The sequence below is a fragment of the Protopterus annectens genome, chromosome 7.part0 (genome assembly GCF_019279795.1).
Source record: "Protopterus annectens isolate FY-2018-M chromosome 7.part0, PAN1.0, whole genome shotgun sequence".
Taxonomy (NCBI): domain Eukaryota; kingdom Metazoa; phylum Chordata; order Ceratodontiformes; family Protopteridae; genus Protopterus; species Protopterus annectens.
Window position 1 is genome coordinate 774,187,274 of NC_056739.1, and position 20,565 is coordinate 774,207,838.

The following is a 20,565-nucleotide window of genomic DNA, read 5'->3' on the forward strand; positions in this document are numbered from 1 at the left end:
AGAGAAGTGGAGTATACATTCCAAGATATACATCTCACTTCTCTGCCAGATAATACATATGCAGTGTACATTCCAAACTACACTTCCCATCCCTCCGGCAGAGAAATACATCCCAAGTTACACGTCCCAGCCCTCCACCAGAGAAGTGGATATGGAGTACACATTCTAAGATACGTGCCTTTTAACCAGCCTAATTTTTAACCAGCCTTCAAATTTCTGCTGTAGCCATACCAACAGGCAGCAGAGTAGAACACACGTCTGCCTTCTCTGCGTACTTCGGAACATCTTGGCTTATTGTTTTAACTGTAAAATGTTAAAATATTGAAACAAAAATTAACTTATATTGCAAGTTTGCTTTTGACCTATAACTGCTTTGTGATTTCTAACCTATAAATACCATTTTGTATGCTTTTTGTGATTAACCAGCCATTCGTTTATCCAGCCTAAGGTTCGGTCCCAGCGAGACTAGATAAGAGGGAGTCTAGTGTACAGAGCATACATACTAATCTACACTTCCAGTCCCTCAGCCAGGGAAATAGATATGGATTATACATTTCAAGATAAACATCCCACCCCTCAGCCAAGGAAATATATATGGAGTATACATTCCAAGATAAAGATATCCCCCTCCACCAGTGAAATATGTATGGAGTATACTTTCCAAATGTTCCATCCCTCTCTGCCAGGGAAATACATATGGAGTGTGCATTCCAAGCTACACATCCCATTGCAACACCAGTGAAATAAAGATGGAGTATACATTCCAAGATCCACTTCCCACCCCTCCACCAGGGAAATACATATGGAGTATAAATTCCAAGCTACACTTACCACCCCTCTGCCAGGTAAATACATATGGAGTATACATTCCAAGATACATGTCCGATCCCTTCTTCTGGGAAGTGTATATTGAGCTTGCATTGCAAGACACATGTCCTAATTCTCCACCAGAAAAATACATATGGCGTATACATTCCAAGATACAAATCCCATACCTTTGCCAGGGATATACCTATGGAATACACATTCCAAGCTACACATCCCACCTCTCAGCCAGAGAAATGCATATGGAGTATACCTTCCAAGATACACATCCCATCCCTTCACCAGGGAAATATATTTGGAGTATACATACCAAAATACTTGTCCCATCCTTCAACCAGAGTATACGTTCCAAGCTACATGTCCCATCCATCTGCTAAAATATACATTTCAAGACACATGTCCCACCTCTCCGCCAGAGAAATATATATGGAATATACATTCCAAGATACATGCCCCATCCCTCCATCAGAAAAATACACATGTAGTATACATTCCAAGATACAAGTCCCATCCCTCTGCCAGAGAAATACATTTGGGGTATATAGTCCAAGATGTACTTCCCATCCCACTGGCAGAGAAATAAATTTGGAATATACATTCCAAGCTATATGGTCCATCCCTCTGCCAGAGTACACATTCCAAGATACATGGTGGCCCACATCTCCACCAAAGAAATACATATGGAGTGTACATTCCAAGCTGCACATCCCATCCTTCCACCAGAGAAATACATACGGGGTATACATTACAAGCTACATATCCCACCCTTTCTTCAGGGAAATACATATGGAATGTGCATTCCAAGCCACAGTTCCTACCTCTCTGCCAGTAAAATATATATGGAGTATACATTCAAGATACATGTCCCACCTGTCATCCAGAGAAATACATGTGAGTGGACATTCCAAGCTACACATCCCAGCCCTCCACCAGAGAAGTACATATGGAGTAGACATTCCAAGATACACATCCCATGCCTCTGCCAAATCCATATGGAGTGTACATTCCAAGCTACACGTCCAACCCCTATGCTAGGGAAATACATATGGACTGTACACCCCAAGCTACACTTCTCACTCCTATGCCAGAGAAACACGTATGGAGTTTACATTCCAAGTTAAAGATTCCTGTCCCCTAGTTAAATACATATGAAGTATACATTCCAGGAACAACATCCTCCCCTTCTGCCAAGGGAATATGTATGGGGTATACATTCCATGCTTCTTGTCCCATCCCTCCACCAGGGAAATACATATGGAGTGTACATTCCCAGCCACACATCCCATCCCTCTGCCAGAGAAATATATATGGAGTATACATTCCAAGATAAACATCCCACCCTTCTACCAGGGAAATACATACAGAGTATACATTCCAAGATCAATATCCTCCCCATCCTCCAGTGGAATACATATGCAGTATACATTCCATGCTAGAAGTCTCATCCCTCCACCAGGGAAATACATATTTAGTATACATTCCAAGATACGCGTCCCATCTCTCCACCAGGGAAATACATATTTAGTATACATCCCAAGATACATGTCCCACCCCTCCTCCAGAGAAATATATATGGAATAGACATCCTACCTCTTTGCCAGAGAAATACATATGGAGTATAAATTCCAAGATACACATCCCACTTCTCCAACAGAAAATACATATGGAGGGTACATTCCAAGCTACATGTTTCATTCCTCCACCAGAGAAATACATATGGAGTATACATTCCAAGTTAGACGTCCTATCCCTCCACCAGTGAAGTGCAATTGGAGTACACATTCCAAGATACAGGACCCATCCCTCCACAAGGGAAATACATATGGAGTGTATATTACTCTCTAACATCCAACCTCTCTGCCAGGGAAATACATATAGACTGTGCACTCCAAGCTACACATCCCATCCTTCCACCAGAGAAATACATATGGATTATACATTCCAAGATAAACATCCCACCCCTGTGACAGGGAAATACATATAGAGTATACATTCTAAGATAAAGATCAACCCTCCACCAGTGAAATAAATATGGAGTATATATTGCAAGCTACACATCCCATCCCTCTGCCAGGGAAATGCATATGGAGTGCACATTACAAGATACATGTCTCATCTGTCCACCAGAGAGATACATATGAAGTATAGAGTCAAAGCTACAAATCCCACCTCTCCTCCAGGGAAATACAGATGGAGTACACACTCCAAGCTACACATCCCAGCTCCCCACAAGAGAAGTACATAAGAAGTATACATTCCAAGATACATGTCCAACCCGTCTGCAATTGAAATACATATGGAGTGTACGTTCCAAGTGACATGTCCCACCGCTCCACCAGGGAATTACATAAGGAGTATAAATTCCAAGCTACACTTCCAACACCCTCAGCCAGGGAAATACATATGGAATGTACAGTACAAGCTACACATCCCATCCCTCTGCCACAGAAATCCGTATGGAATATACATTCCAAGATAAACATCCCACTCATCTGCCAGGAAAATACATATGGAGTATATATTCAAGATAATCATCTCCCCTCCGCCAATGAAATACATATGGGGTATAAATTCCAAGCTATGCATCCCATCCTTCAACCAGGGAAATACATATGGAGTGTACATTCCAAGCTATACATCCCACCTCTCTGCCAGAGAAATACATGTTGAATATACATTCCAATATACTCGTCTCATCACTCTGTCAGTGAAATATAGATGGAGTGTACAGTGCAAGCTACAGGTCCCATCCCTCCTCTAGAGGAATGCATATTGAGTGTAAATTCTAAGCTATATGTCCAACCCCTCCGGCAGGGAAATACTTATGGAGTATACATTACAAAATAAATAACCCTCCCCTCTGTCTGGGAAATACATATGGAGTGTACATTCCAAGCTACACGTCCCATCTCTTTACCAGGGAAATACATTTAAAGTATACATTCCAAGATATATGTCTCCTCAGTCCATCAGAGAGAAACATATGGAGTGTACATTCCAAGCTACACATCCCACCCCTCCTCCAGGGAAATACATATGGAATGTACATTCCAAGAAAAACATCCCACCCCTCTGCCAGGAAAATACATATGGAGTACACATTCCAAGCTACAAGTCTCATCCCTCCACCAGAGAAATACATAGGGGGTAGATATTCCAAGCTGCATGTACCGTTCCTCTACCAGGGAAATACATATGTAGTGTACATTCCAAACTACACATCCCACCCCTCCGCCAGAGAAATACATATGTAGTATACATTTCCAAGCTATATTTCCTAACCCTCCACCAGAGAAATACGTACGGATTGTACATTCCAAGCTACATGTCCTATCACTCTGTCAGAGAAGTACATATGGAGTATACATTCCAAGCTGCACATCCCATTCCAATCACACCACCAGTGAAATACAGAGGGAATGTACATTCCAAGACCCACTTCTCATCCCAACGGCAGAGAAATAGATATGGAGTATAAATTCCAAGTTACACTTCTCATCCTTCTGCCAGGTAAATACATATGAAGTATACATTCCAAGATATACGTCCCATCCCTTCATCTGGGAAATACATATGGAGTGTACATTCCAAGATACACATCCCATAGCTTCACCAGGGATATATACAGAGTGCATATTCTAATCTAGACATCCCACCCCTCCACCAGAGAAATAAATACAGAGTATACATCCTAAGCTACACTTCCCACCTCTCCACCAGAGAAATACATATGGAGCGTATATTCCAAGCTACATGTTCCATCCCTCCACCAGAGAAATACATACGGCATACACATTCCAAGCTACACATCCAACGCCTCCACCAGAGGAATACATATGGGGTATACCTTCCAAGATACACATCCCATCCCAAATAGTCATGAAGTATACATCCCAAAATACATGTCCCATCCCTCTACTACAGTGTACATTCCAAGATACATGTCCCACTTCTCCTCCAGAGACATACATATGGAGTGTACAGTCTATGGTAAATGAACCACCTCTTCCCTAGAGAAATACATATGACGTATGCATTCCAGGCTACATGTCCCATCCAAAACAGAAAAAAAACAATGACCCAGAAATGGGATCAATAACTAAAATAAAGAAATAAATAAAAAAAACAAGTTGGTCTGATGAAGCGGTTATCAACCGTGAAAGTGCTTACCTTGTGTTATTAAATTTTTATTTTTTATCTAAAAATTGCGTTTCCATTTTCTGCCTTATTGGGACTGAACTTGTTTTTTTATTTACATGTCCCATCCCTCTGCCAGAGTATACATTCCAAGATGCACATCCCACCTTTCCACCAGAGAAATGTGTATGGAGTATACATTCCAAGATACATGTCCCATCCCTCTGCCAGAGAAATACATATGGAGTATGCATTCCAAGCTACATATCCCACCCCTCTTCCAGGGAAATAGATATGAATGTGCATTCCAAGCCACAGTTCCTACCTGTCTGGCAGCAAAATACATATGGAGTATACATTCCAAGATACACATCCCACCTCTCCACCAGAGAAGTACATGTGAAGTAGACATCTCAAGATACATGTCCCATCCCTCCGCCAGGGAAATACATATGGAGAGTACATTCCAAGTTACACTTCCCAACTGTCTGCCAGTGAAATACATATGGAGTATACATTCCAGGATACACATCCCACTTCTCTGCCAGAGAAATACATATGGAGTGTACATTCCGAGCTACATGTCCCATCCCTCCACCAGGGTAAAACATATTGAGTATACATTCCAAGCTACACATCCCATCTCTTTGTCAGGGAAATACATATGGAGTATACATTCTAAGATAAACATCTCCCCTCTGCCAGAGCAATACATGTGGAGAATACTTTCATAACGATACATCCCATCCCTCCACCAGGGAAGTGCAAATGGAGTATACATTCTAAGATACATGTCCAATCCCTCTGCCAGGGAAATACATATGGAGTGCACATTCCAAGCTGTATTTCCAAACCCTCAGCCAGGGAACCAGGGAAATACATATGGAGTATACATTCCAGGAACAAGATCCTCCCCCTCCACAAGTGGAATACATATAGAATGTACATTCCAAGCTACATATCCCAAGCCCTCCAGCAGAGAAATACAAGTGGATTAGACATTCCATGATACGTGTCCCATCCCTCCACCAGGGAAATACATATGGAGTATAAATTCCAAGCTACATTTCCATCCCCTCATCCAGGGAAATACATATGCAGTACTCATTCCAAGGTAAACATCTAACCCCTCTGCCAGTAAATACATATGGAATACACATTCCAAAATGAACATTCACCCCCTCTGCCAGTGCAATACATATGGAGTATACATTCATAAATACACATCCCATCCCTCAGTCCAGGTAATCTTCCAACCCCCTCAGCCAAGGAAATATATATGAAGTGTGCATTCCGAGCTACACATGCCATCCCTCTGGCAGAGAAATCCATTGGAGTATACATTCAGAGATTTATTTATTTAACATTTGTTGACCGGGAAAGTCCGACTAGGTTCCACAGAGCCTGTTTTCAGCAGAGGCCCAGGGAGAAATGCTCCAGATGCATGTCTTTGGAATGAGGGAGGAAACCCACGCAAACACAGGGAGAACATGCAAACTCCACACAGAAGGCACCCCAGCCGAGAATCGAACCAGAGAACTTCTTGCTGTGAGGCGACAACGTTAACCGCTGCACCACTGCGCCGCCCATAAACATCTCACCCCTCTGCCAGGGAAATACATATGGAGTACATATGGAGTATACATTCCAAACTCCACATCCCACCTCTCCACCAGGGATATACATATGGAGTGTACATTCAAAGATACATGTCCCATCCCTCTGCCAGAGAAATACATATGGAGTATGGGTTCTAAGTTACACATTCAACCCTTCTGCTAGAGAAATGCATATGGAGTTTACATTCCAGGAACAAGATCTTCCCCCATCACTGGTTGAATTCATATGGAGTATATAGTCCATGCTACACATGCCATCTCTTCACCAGGGAAATACACATGGAGTGTACATTACAAGCTACCCATCCAATCCCTCCACCAGAGAAATCCATATGAAGTATACATTCCAAGATAAAGATATCACCCCTCTGCCAGGGAACTACATATGAAGCATACATTCCAAGATAAACATCTCTCCATCCACCAGTGAAATACATATGCAGTATAAATTCCAAGCTACACATCCCATCCCTCCACCAGAGAAATACATTTGGAGTTTACTTTCCAAACTACATGCCCAACCCCTCTGCCAGGGAAATACATATGGAGTGTAAATTTCAAGCTACACATCCCATCCCTCCTCCAGAGAAATACATATGGAGTATGCAGTCCAAGAAAAACATCCCACCCTTCCCCCAGGGAAATGCATATAGAATATACATTCCCAAATACACGTCCTAGCTCTCTACCAGTGAAGTACATATGGAGTATACATTCCAAGATACATGTCCAACCCCTCTATCATAGAAATACATATGGAGTATCCATTCCAAGCTACATGTCCCACTGCTCCACCAGGGAATTACATATGGAGTATACATTCCAAGCTAATCTTCCAACCCCCTCATCCAGGGGAATATATATGAAGTGTACATTCCAAGCTACACATGCCATCCCTCTGGCAGAGAAATCCATTGGAGTATACATTCCGAGATAAACATCTCACCCCTCTGCCAGGGAAATACATATGGAGTATACATTCCAAGATAAACATCCCCCCTCCACCAGTAAAATACATATGGAGTATATATTCCAAGCTACATGTCCCAGCTCTCTACCAGGGAAATACATATGGAGTGTGCATTCCAAAGTACATTTCCCACCTCTCTGTAAAGGAAATCCATATAGAGTGTGCATTCCAAGCTAGATGTCCCATCCCTCTGCCAGAGAAATGCATATGGAGTGTACATTCCAAGATACACTTCCCACCTCTCAGCCAGTGAAATGTATTTGGAGTTTACATTCCAAGATACACTTCCCACCACTCCACCAGAGAATTGCAAATGGAGTATACATTCCAAGACACACATCCCATCCCTCTGGCACAGAAATGCACATGTAGTATACATTCAAAGGTACATGTCCTATCCTTCTGCCAGAGTATACATTCCAAGATGCACGTCCCACCTCTTCACCAGAGAAATACATATGAAGTATACATTCCAAGCTACATACCCCACCCCTCCACCAGGGAAATACATATGAGTGTACATTCCAAGCTACACTTCCCACCTCTCTGTCAGAGAAATACATATGGAGTATACATTCCAAGATACACATCCCACCTCTCCACCAGAGAAATGCATATGGACTGTACATTTCTAGGTACACTCCTCCTCCCCAAGGAGAGATGAGGAGAAACTATCCTCTTCAGTCCTATCCATTGTTAGTGTTTTCAGTAGTTAATCAAGTCCTGGCAATCTGGGTCATATGCAGATTTCTATAGCCCTACATCACATATCCTTGTAAAATATTATATCTGTATCATGATTCTGTTTAAATAACTCTTACAAAAGTGTTTCTATTTTTTTTATTTTGTACAAACTTGAAATGTTTCATGACTTCTGCTGTTTATTACTGGTCAGTTGCCAAAGCATCCTGTAGCTGCTTGTTCTCACTGATGACTAAAACCACAAATTGCGTGACAGGTCAGATGTTCATAGGTTCATAGTTGTGTACTAGGCTAATGGCCCTAGAGCCTGTACAAGCCTAGCCCATAGGATTACCCTGGCATCGTGCCACCCAACCTTAGTTCCTAGTGCCTCTGTTGAGTAGAGCCACTGGAGTGATCCCCAGGGTGAATTTTCTATTTCCCATCCACTCATCAAGATTTCTCTTGAAGAGGGCCAGTGAGGTGCTCTGCTTGACATGTATGGGAAGTCTATTCCATAGCTTGGGCAGTCTCTGGGTTATGAATCTGTCCCCTCCAGCATGTTCTGTTGATTGGGGTAATGAGGTTGAGGTCTCTGAAGCGTGTGGTGCGAAGGGATTGGGATTTCTTTGGATGTGGCATTTCTAACAGAGCTGGGTCAGACATGGCTTTGTAAGTCAAGCAGAGATCGCCTCTAAGTAGGCGATATGAGAGAGAGACTAGTTGGAGTTTTTTGAATCTGTCCATACAGGACAAATGCTTAAGGCCTAGGATCCTCTTTGTGAGGTACTTTTGTGGCCTCTCCAGTTGTTGCAGGTGTCTAGTGAGGTATATGCCAAATGGGGCATTGTACTCGATGATTGGCCTAATGAGGGAAGAGTAGAGGGAGACAATGACCTCTTTCTTCCTGGATGCAAAACCCTTAGTAATTAGATGTGCCACATAGAAGGGCTTTCTGACCACAGTGGCAACGTGGTGGTCAAAAGAGAGGTTGCTATCAGCCTGTTTTCCCAGATCTCTTATAATGCCTTTTGTGTTCAGTGGACTACCAACAATGTGGTAATTCAAGAGAACCAGGTTTTTCCCAAAGGGGATGGAGGCACATTTTTTGGCATTGAGCTTAAGGCCATGGTTCTGACACCAGCCATTGATCTCATTGAGGCCATTCTGTAGGATGTCAACATCACTTGAGGAGTTAATAATAGCTCCCAACTTGCAATCATCTGTGAACTTTGTCAGCCAGAGTCCCTTTGTGTTGGCCTGGACTTCAGAGAAGTAGATACCAAACAGGAGAGGAACCAGGACCGAACCCTGTGGGACTCCACTTGTGACTGGTCAGCAGTGTGACTTGGAGTCAGCTACTTTCACACTGTGGGTTCTATCTGTGAGCCAGTTTGCAACCCACCTAGTGATATAGGGATTGATGCCTAGCTTAGTGAGTTTTTCTATGATTCCTGAATGGGGAATGGTGTCAAAGGCTTTGACCAGATCAAGGTAGGCTGTATGAAACACCTTAACTTCATCCACAGCTCTGGTGACTGGCTCAAAGAAGTTGACCAAGTTGAGCAGGCATGATCTACCCTTCACAAAACCAAACTGTGTAGGATCCAGAGTTTGGAGATTCCCTATATCCTTGTTTATTAGGTCCATGATGATGCATTCCATAGCTTTGCATATCAGGCTCGTCAGGCTAATGGGGCGATGGTTCCCAGGGTCTGTAGTCGTTCCTCCTTTGTGGAGAGGGATGACTGTAGCAGTGCGCCATTCAGTAGAGACAAAGCCTGAGGTGAGGCTGTGATTGAACAGGGCGCACAGGTGTGGTGTCGGTTCACTCTGTAGTTCATGTAGAACACAGCCAGGGATACTGTCAGGTCCCATAGAAGCTGCATTCTTGGCCTGGGAAAGTGCTGTTTTAACCTGTGCAGCAGTAATACTGGGTGCCTGGCAATCTACTGGTATTGTGATTGGTGCTTTGGGGGGGGAGGGGTAAAGTTAGCACTGAATCAGTCCGCCAGTATATTTGCAATATCTGTTGGCTCGCTAGAGGAGGTACCATTGTGCTCAGAGCAAATCTGGGTATTGCCATGGAGATTCTTTACATAACTATAGAAGGCCTTGTGGTTGTCTTTACTATCTGCTGCAATTCTGTTTTCACTTTAGAGGATTTGATGAGGGATCTCAACCTTTTGTTGAGGCTGATAAGGGAGTTTTTCCAGTCCTGGGACTTCATCTTATTCTGCATCAGTTTCCTCCTTCTGTTGTAGAGTTTGTTTATGACAGGGGACCACCAGATTTGCTTCCTTTTTTTTGAGGAGAGTGTCTTAGTTCTATTGGGTACGGTGAGATCCATGCATTTGTGTATGTGTTCGTACAGTGCATTGGTGTATGATTTGGTGGTCCTGCAACTAGTCTACATTTGCATGGGTGCCGTGAAGTTAGCCACCTCTGTTTTTAGGAGCCCAAAGTTAGCTTTAGTGAAGTTTTTTATGGTGGTTACCTTTATTGGGGGGGGGGGGGGGTGTCCAAGGTGATTAGCCTGTGATCGGATCTAACCAGGGAGGAGTTGACTATTGGTGTAGAGCAACGGTCACCCATGTTAGTAATGACCAGGTCAGGGACATTACTACCTCTTGTGGTGGTAAGAAAGAGCTGGTCCAGGGCATTGGAATTAATGAATTCCAGAAAGCGCTGGGCAAGTGTATTGGTACATGAGTAGCTTTCCAGTTAATGGAGGGGTAGTTGAAGTCGCCCAGTATGAGTGTGTTAGGTTGGACCCTAATATTCTCCAGGGTGCTTAAGAATGTTGAGTGTGAATCTTGGGACATGGTTGGGGGACCTATAGCAGGCTATGACTTTAATCGCTGTCTTATCCAATATTAGCTGCACCTGAAGTATCTCAGATGTGCTATGTTGGGCTACCAGTCTGGAGGTGTGCGCATCCTTTATGAATATGGAAACATCACCACCTTTGGAGCTTCAGTCCAAGTTCTGGGGCTGGAAGGTGTGGAATGAGTTGTAGCCTGGTAGTGCAGGTGTGCTTTCTGCTGCCTTGAACCAGGTCTCTGTTACAGCACAAATATCGATGTTCTCCATTTTAAGTACTTCTAGTGAGTGCATTTTGAGATTTCCATGTCTAGCGTTGAGCTGCATGACCCTCAAATTGCATTTGTTTTTAGCTGCTATGGTGGTAATTTGGTCTTTGGAACACCACCTAAAAAAGGCACTATAGGGGTGGCAAGAGCCTTGGCCAGTATCCAGAATCCATGGGGCGACAGATGCAGGCCATCTCTGGCAAAGCATCGAGATCTGTCAATCATGTCATTCCAGGCAGACAGATGCTGGATCCCCTTAGAGTGACACCAGAAACTTAGCCAATTGTTGAAATAAGTCATTTTCTGCTTGTACTGTGGTATCCTTCTGGGTGATGGTAGGATGCTGCTCAGGGCTAGGGTCTGCACTACATAATCCAAGAGCTCCTCCATGTCTCTTTTCATGTAGTCCAGAGAGGTACGTCTCAGGTCATTCACACTCACATATTCATAGGTTCTTAGGTTCATAGGTAGGTACTAGGCTATTGGCCCAAGGGCCTATGCAAGCCTAGTCAACAAGGTTACCTGGCTTATGCCACCCAAGAAAGTTATTTTCCTGTGCCACTGTCGAGCAGAGACACAGAAGTGATCCCCGGGGTGTATTTCCTTTTTCCCATCCACTCATCAAGATTTTTCTTGAAGAGTGCTAATGAAGAACTTTGCTTGACATAGATGGGTAGCCTATTCCAGAGTATGGGGAGTCTCTGGGACAGGAATCTATCCCTCCAGCGTGTCCTGTTTATTGTGATGACAAGGTTTAGGTCCCTAGAGCGTGTAGCTCGGAGGGATTGGGATTTGTTTAGGTGTAGCATGTCCAACAGCTCTGGGTTTGACATAGCTTTATATTTTAGGCAGAGATCACCTCGGAGTAGGCAATATGCTACAGAATAAAGCTGGAGTTTTTTAAGACAGTCAGTGTAGGGCATTCGTTTGAGGCCAGTAATCCTATTTGTAGGTACTTCTGTGGCCTTTCCAGCTGCTGCAGATGTCTTGTGAGGTACATTCCAAAAGGAGCATTGTACTCTGTAATAGGTCTAATGAGGGTCAAGTAGAGGGGAACAATGACCTCTTTTTTCCTGGATGAGAACCCCTTTTATGATGAGGTGTGCCATGTAGAAGGATGTCCTGACTACTGTGGAGATGTGACTGTCAAAGGAGAGACTACTGTCCACCTGGTTCCCAAGGTCTCTTATCACACATTCGGTGTTAAGTAGATTGATGCCTATGTGGTAGTTCATGGGTACAGAGTTTTTACCAAAGGGGATGACACTGCACTTTTTGGCATTGAGCTTGAGGCCATGGCTCTGACACCAGGCATCTGTCTCCGCGAGGCCCTTCTGTAGGATGTCCACATCATTTGGGGACTTGACTGTGGCTCCTAGTTTGCAGTCATCTGTGAACTTTGTTAGCCAGAGGCCTTCTGTGTTAGCCTGTAATTCAGAGAAGTAGATACCAAACAGGAGAGGTCCCAGGACTGAACCCTGTGGTACTCCGCTTGTCACTGGTTTGAGGTCAGATTTGGAGTCTGCAACTTTTACAGTGTGGTTTCTGTCAGTGAGCCATTTGGCAACCCATCTTGTGATGTAGGGATTTATACCTAGTTTAGTGAGTTTAGCTATAATTCCAGAGTGGGGGATGGTACCTTAGAGAGGTCAAGATAGGCTGTGTGAACCACCTTACCCTCATCTACGGCTTTGGTGACTGCCTCAAAGAAGTTGATCAGGTTCAGGAGGCATGATCTGTCTTTCACAAACCCGAAATTGGGGGGATCCAGAGTTTGGAGGTTACCATGTCTTTGTTTATGAGTTCCATGATGATACATTCCATAGCCTTGCAGACCAGGCTCGTCAGGCTAATAGGTCGATAGTTCCTGGGATCAGTGGTGACTCCCCCTTTGTGGAGTGGGATAACTGTTGCTGTGCCCCATTTAGTGGGCACAAAGCCTGATGCGAGGCTATTATTTAACATGGTGCTTAAGTGGGGAGCCAGTTCATTCTGAAGTTCATGTAAATACAGCCTGGGATGTTGTCCAATCTCATGGATGCTGTATTTTTGGCTTTAGAGAGTGCAGCTTTTACCTGGGTAGTTGTGATTACAGGGGCATTCTTCCTGTATAGATATGGGCCTTTTAGGGGGTGGGGGAGGTAAAGTTTGCACTGAACCTATCTGCCAGGATGTTGGCAATATCAGTTGGTTCTGTAATTGTCGTGCTGTTGTGCTGTAACTCAGAGCAGGTCTGGGTGTTGCCATCGAGATTCTTGACATAGCTATAGGATGCTTTGTGGTTGTCCTTGGAATTAGTGGTGATTTTGTTTTCATAGCTAGCTTTGGAGGATCTTATAAGGGATCTCAGCTTCTTACTGAGGCTGACCAGGGAGCTCCTCCACTCATGGGATTTTACTCTCTTTTGCAACAGTTTCTTCCTTCTGTTGTACAGTTTGTTTATGGCAGGAGACTACCAGATTGGCTTCCTTTTTTTGGAGGATAGCGTCTTGGTTCTGTTTGGGATAGCATGATCCATGCATTCGTGTACGTGTTTATAGAGTGCATTTGTGTAGGATTCAGCAGTTATAACTGTATTGTCCATCTGCATGGGTGTCATGAAGTTCAACACTTCTGTCTTAAGAAGCGTGAAGTTAATTTTGGAGAAATTTGTTACCGTGGTTTCCTTAATGGGGGGTGGGGGCAGGATGTGGATATCAAGGGTGATTAGCTTATGGACGGATCAACCAATGAGGAGTTGACTTCAGGTGTGGAACACCAGTCATTCATGTTGGTAATGGCTAGGTCTAGGATATTGTTGCCCCTGGTGGGGCTGTGGATAAGTTGATCCAGGGCATTGGAGTTTATGAATTCCAGAAAGCTTTGAGCTAAGGAGTTGGTACACAAGTAGTTTTCCCAGTTAATGGTGGGGTAGTTGAAGTCGCCCATTATTAGGGTGTTTGGTTGAACCGTAATATTTTTCAGTACATCAAGAAAAGAGGAGTGGGAATCCTGGGATATGGTGTGGGATCTGTAGTAAGCTACAATTTGGATTGCAGTTTTGCCCAGAGTTAGTTGCACTTGGATAACCTTGGATGCATTATGCTGAGCAACTAGCCTGGAGGTGTGGATATCCTTAATGAATATGGACACACCTCCACCTTTGGTGTTTCAGTCCAGGTTACATGGCCGATAATTGTGGTATGAGTTATAGCCTGGTAGTGCAGGGGTGCTCTCTGGAGCCTTGAGCCAGGTCTCAGTCACTGCACAGATATCAATGCTCTCCATTTTAAGGAGTGCCTCGAGTCAGTGCATTTTGAGATTTAGACTTCTAGAATTGAGTAGCATTACCCTCAGTTTGTGCTTGCCTGTTCCTGTTATGGTGGTGAATTTGTCATTTGAACCTTGCCTAAAAAAGGCACTATATGGAGCGGCAAGAGCCTTAGCCAGTATCCGGAATGCAAGGGGCGATAGGTGCAGGCCATCTTTGGCAAAGCATCATGGTCTGTCGACCATGTCATCCCAAGCAGACAGATACTGGATCCCCTTAGAATCACACCAGAAGCTTAGCCAATTGTTGAAGTCAATCATTTGTCCTTGTACTGCGGTATCATTCTGGGCGATGGCAAAATGCTACTCAGGGCTAAGGTCATACCTATCTGGGCTATAAGATCAGAGAGCTCTTCCATGTCTCTTTTCATGTAGTCCAGGGAGGTTTCATCTCAGGTCATTTACACCAACATGGACAATGACATAGTCATGTTTGTACTTGTTGTGGAGTGACCTGAGTGCGTGTGTTATGTGGTGGATTCTGGCACCCAACAGGCAGCTAATAGTAACCTTCTTCTTGTTTAGCCTGGTGAGTAGGACATCAGTGTGCCTGACTATAGAGTCACCTATGACTAGTGTGTTGGATACGTTGTTTTGCCTTATTGGCTGTGGTTGAGTGGCACACTGAGTCTGTGGGCTATGTGTCATTTGGGTTGTGTTGGTGGATGGAGGTTGCTTGCGTTTCTGCTTTGGAGGTCTCTGTTGCTTAGACAGATTATTATTGAGAGCCCCTACGAATGTTTTTGTGTTACTATGTGTGGATTTTGGTGGTTTAGATTTAGTGAGACTATGTTATGAGTGTGGTGTGGTGCAAATGTTTACCTTCTCCTCTTGACTTGCAAGTTCAGTCTTGGTTGGAGAGAGCTTTACCTCCAGTTTGGCTAGATAAGTGTATCTCTCACAGGTTGTAGTGATGGGTGGTAGGAGGAAAGGGTCGTCTGTGTACATGAGGCAATTTCTACATTGCCTCAAGATGCCCAGATTCATCAGATAGACAGGAGAGAACACTGGGAGCTGACCCTTGGACATGCCTGAATAAAAAAATATTGTCCTCTAGATAAGTGAGGAAAGTGAGTACAAGAGCTGTTGTTCTCTGTGCAAGTGAGAAAAGTAAGTACAAAAACTGTTTTCCTCTAGGTAATGAGGAAGGTTGAGTGCTATAGTAATTAGTAGCTTATTTAGTGCATACAAGTTCTGAACAAGTGCTGAAAATGAATAAGCAAATTTAAATACTAAAACTAAGAATCTGTATCTGCACTAGACAAGTTACAGTACAGAAACAAGTGCAAATGCAGGCTTACAAATCAGAAAGTTGAGAGAGATGGAAAAGATTGCCGAAACGGCCAATAACTACAAGTTCTGGGCCAGAACCACTCCTTATGTGGTAGACAGGTTACCTAGTGCTTACCACTCCCACTGATAAGCTAGAAGGCTTCCCTCCAACACAGAAAGGTACAATGACAGAGTCATATTTGTACCTGTTGTTGAGGGACCTGAGTGCGTGCATTATGTGGTGGGTCCTGGCGCCTGACAGGCAGCTGACTGTTACTTTCTCCTTATTCAACCTAGTGAGTGGGACATCAATGTGCCTCACTATTGAGTCACCTATGACTAGTGTGTTGGGCATGCTGTTTTGCCTCTGGTTTTTGGTTGAGTGGCACACTGTTTAGGAGAGTTATGTGTCTCATGATTAGTATTGTGGTGGTCGATTGCTGCTGTTTGGTTAGATTTTTATTGAGACCCTTCCCAAAAGTGGTTGTGTGGTTTGTGCTTTTATGTGAAGGCAATGGTGGTGTGCGCTCTGGAGGGCTATGTGTTTCATGTGGTGTGGTGCAAGTGTTGACCTTCTCCTCTTCACCAGCTATTCCGGTCTTGGCTGGAGAGTGCGTGGCTTCCAATTTGGATATATAAGTGTATCTCTCACAAGTCTGAGTGTTGAGAGGCAACAGGAAAAGGTTGTCATTGTACATGAGTCAGTTGCTACATTGCCTCAGAATGCCCAAGTTCACCAGGTTAATAGGAGAAAGCACAGGTAATTGACCTTTAGACATGCCTGGAGGGGTAGGCATTAATAAGTACTGGAGCTGTTTCCTTGTAGAACGTTTAGTGCAGCACTTTTGTGTACTACAATAACTGCTACAGGAAGTCTGGTAAAGTGCTAAATTAACAAACTAGTAAAAGTGCAAGAGAGGAGAGAACTAGCAGATCTAAGGGAAAAATTGAACAGCAGACTTTGGCACTGCTCAGAAGCTTACAAACAGTCCTGGATACAGCAAATCTGTATCTGGACTAGATTAGTTGCAGGAAAGGTGGGAAAGAAGCACAAGTGTGTGCTTTTAAACCAGAAAGTTGAAAGAGATGGAAAAACTGCCCAAATGGTCAATAAACTACAATTTCTGGGCCAAAAAACACTCCTCTTGTGATAGATAGGCTACCTAGTACTTACCACTCCCACTGATAAGCTAGAAGTCTTCCCTCCAACACAGAAAGGCTTGGGGGGGCCTCAGAAGCTTACAAACAGTCCTGGATACAGCAAATCTGCACCTGGACTAGACTAGTTACAGGAAAGGCGGGAAACAAGCGCACATGCGGCCTTTTAAACCAGAAAGTTGAAAGAGATGGAAAAACCGCCCAAACGGCCAATAAACTACAATTTCTGGGCCAGAAACCACTCTTCTTGTGGTAGATAGGCTACTTAGTGCTTACCACTCCCACTGATAAGCTAGAAGGCTTCCCTCCAACACAGAAAGTCTTTGGGGGCTCAGAAGCTTACCAACAGTCCTGGATACAGCAACTCTGTATCTGGACTAGACTAGTTACAGGAAAGGTGGGAAACAAGCACAAATGCGGGCTTTTAAACCAGAAAGTTGAAAGAGGTGGAAAAAACTGCCCAAACGGCCAATAAGCTACAATTTCTGGGCCAGGAATCATTCCTCTTGTGGTAGATAGGCTACCTAGTACTTACCACTCCCACTGACAAGATAGAAGGCTTCCCTTTAGCACAGAAAGGCTTGGGGGCTCAGAAGCTTACACACAGTTCTGGATACAACAAATCTGTACCTGGACTAGACTAGTTACAGGAAAGTTGGGAAACAAGCGCAAATGCAATCTTTTAAACCAGAAAGTTGAAAGAGGTGGAAAACTACCCAAACAGCCAATAAACTACAATTTCTGGGCCAGAAACCACTCTTCTTGTGGTAGATAGGCTACCTAGTGCTTACCACTCCTACTGATAAGCTAGAAGGCTTTCCTCCAACACAGAAAGCCTTGGGGGGCTCAGAAGCTTACCAACAGGCCTGGATACAGCAAATCTGTATCTGGTTAGACTAGTTACAGGAAAATAATAAACTCGGTTACAGTTACAGGAAAGGCAGGAAATAAGCGCAAATGCGGGCTTTTAAACCATAAAGTTGAAAGAGATGGAAAAACTGCCCAAAATGGTCAATAAACTACAATTTCTGGGCCAAACACCACTCCTCTTGTGGTAAAAGATATTTCTCGTTTACTGTCCCCGACATTTGGACAAATGATGCAATAGTAACTCTGGTGCAGTGTGTTTATAAATGGCACTTGTATTTATTGTGTCTGAACCTTTTCTAGAGGAGCTGTAAAGAAACGTACCTTATTTTGCTGTATTGCACTAAGACAGCTGGAAAGAAACACAATTTATGTATAATAGACTCTAAGTTTTACAACAGTGTTCCAATGTTTGTAGTAGTTTCTTTAGAATCACAAGGGCAGCATTGTAATCTCTTTAAGGCTGCCACTTTAAGCTGTCAGAACAGTATTGGTGTTTATAGAAGGTATTTTGATGAAAGTATCTTTCGGATCAGTCTCAGATGTTGTCAGCCTGGCTCTTGAACACTCTCAAAAAATTTCAGTGTCATAGAGCTTCATCATTACACTAATAATATTAGTCTGTTTTATGCTGGTGGTTCAAAGTTGAGCTCAGTTTCTTTTGTTGGATTCCATCATTCCCCATAACTTTAAATGTCATTGAGGAACTAAGCTGTATTTTTTTTTATTGGATTATTCTGTTCATCTTCATGTTTTGCTGTCATGTTTGCCTAAATACTTGTTATTCTTAGCAGTCATCGGGTTGTTTTTCCTTATGTGTTGGTCTTGCTTACAAAGTTTCTGTTCTGTGTAGTCCTACATTGGTTTATGGGGTTACTGTGGAATACTGGATTAAAAACAATAGATTTACTGACTCGTTCATTACTGGTACTGATGTTTCCAGTTTGGTATTGATCGCTTACTAGTTTGATACCACAGTTTTTTTTTTCTTAACTAGAGATTTGAGTTCGGATTCTGTGACACAAAAAGCCATTAGACTGTTGTCTGTCCCAGTTGTTAAAATGATCTTTTTTAGTGATTGTCTTTTCAAAAGAAAAAAAAATCCCCACTCCATGCTTGTACTGAATAGATCTTTCACATTACTCCTATGTTCCACTGTCCAAGCTTGAACTGCATATGCTTTGTACTTAATTCTTGTAATTATTCCATTAGTAATCACTGTCAAATGAATGGCAGTGCTCTCTCTGCTTGATAACCTGGGGTGATGAATGTCCCTGTAACACAAATTTCACCAGTAATTGTGCTGATAAAAAACATGAATAAAGACTGTTAAGCTGTGAAAGTTCAGCATTCAGATGCATGCACTTAACTTGTTGAATTCACCTGCCTCCTCTTTATCTAAAAATTAAAATCTCTAAAGAGTGAAATAAAGTAGTGCATTTGACATGGTTTTTGGCAGTAGTGGCTGGTGACTTCAAATTAAAGGGGGACTGCAGGAGACAGCTGAATGGGTGGGGACAATGGGATGGGGTGTGGCCAAGTAGAAAGGGGTGGGGGTACGTTCAAAACCACAATAATTGGAACTTTAAATACGCTCATTATGAGAGTCCAATCAAGACAAAATGAAGTGTAGAAGAAAAACATATTTCAATGCATTGGCTACATGACAGCTTACTTAATATCTAGATGGAAATGCAAAGGTTGTGAGTCATGAAAAAATAAATTACTTTTTAAATACATTACTGGAATGCCAGTCAAAATCAAGTATATAAAAAAAAAAACAAGCAGCACCCAACTCAAACCACTTCTCCTTGCAGAAGTTCTAATTATAATTTATATTCAGCTTTATAAAATTACCAAGTAACATGCTGAAAATAGCAATCTCTGTGATACCCCCACTTGTAAAAATGTTTATTTTCCAAAAAAGACCTGCTGTCTGACAATAACTATCTACTTGTTTCATGGGAAAGACATGATCAACGTAAAAAATGAACAGCAAACAAGAAACAAGCTCAAGATAAATTGCTTAAAGGATTATTGCGCAAGTTATGGACCACACATGATAGAGTGGCAGTTTAGTTTACGGGTAAAGCCTGCAAAGATGACTGCAAGTCTCCAACAAATGTAATGAGCTTCTGAAAATACTGTAATCCTGTCCTTTATTACAAATACTGTCATATGCATGTCAATACCTAAGGCTTATACATTATCTAATTATGTAAATATTCTCTGCATGGCAATAGCAAAAAGGCTTTCAATGTTGGTAATTCTTTAACAGTATGCTTATTACAGCTTATTTGCATCTTACAATCTCTGACAAGCTTACCTGATGGTCATTAAAGCATTGCTACTTAAACACAGAGCAAAAGGGCACTGCAACAGCATGCATTTTCTGAATAATAAGAAGCATAAATCAAAAGTATAAAAATATGACAGAAAACCAGAACATTCTGCAAAATCAAGGACAGATGAAAAGCCACTGTCGTACTTGTGTCTACATGGATGGGGGAATACTCTGCATACTTACACTGCATAACTGCTCCTTGCCTTGCTTGGACACATCCAGAGTCACTACATGGGGGAGTGGGGTGCAACAAGTATGTCACAATGTGAAATGTCTCTGGGTGACTGTGAT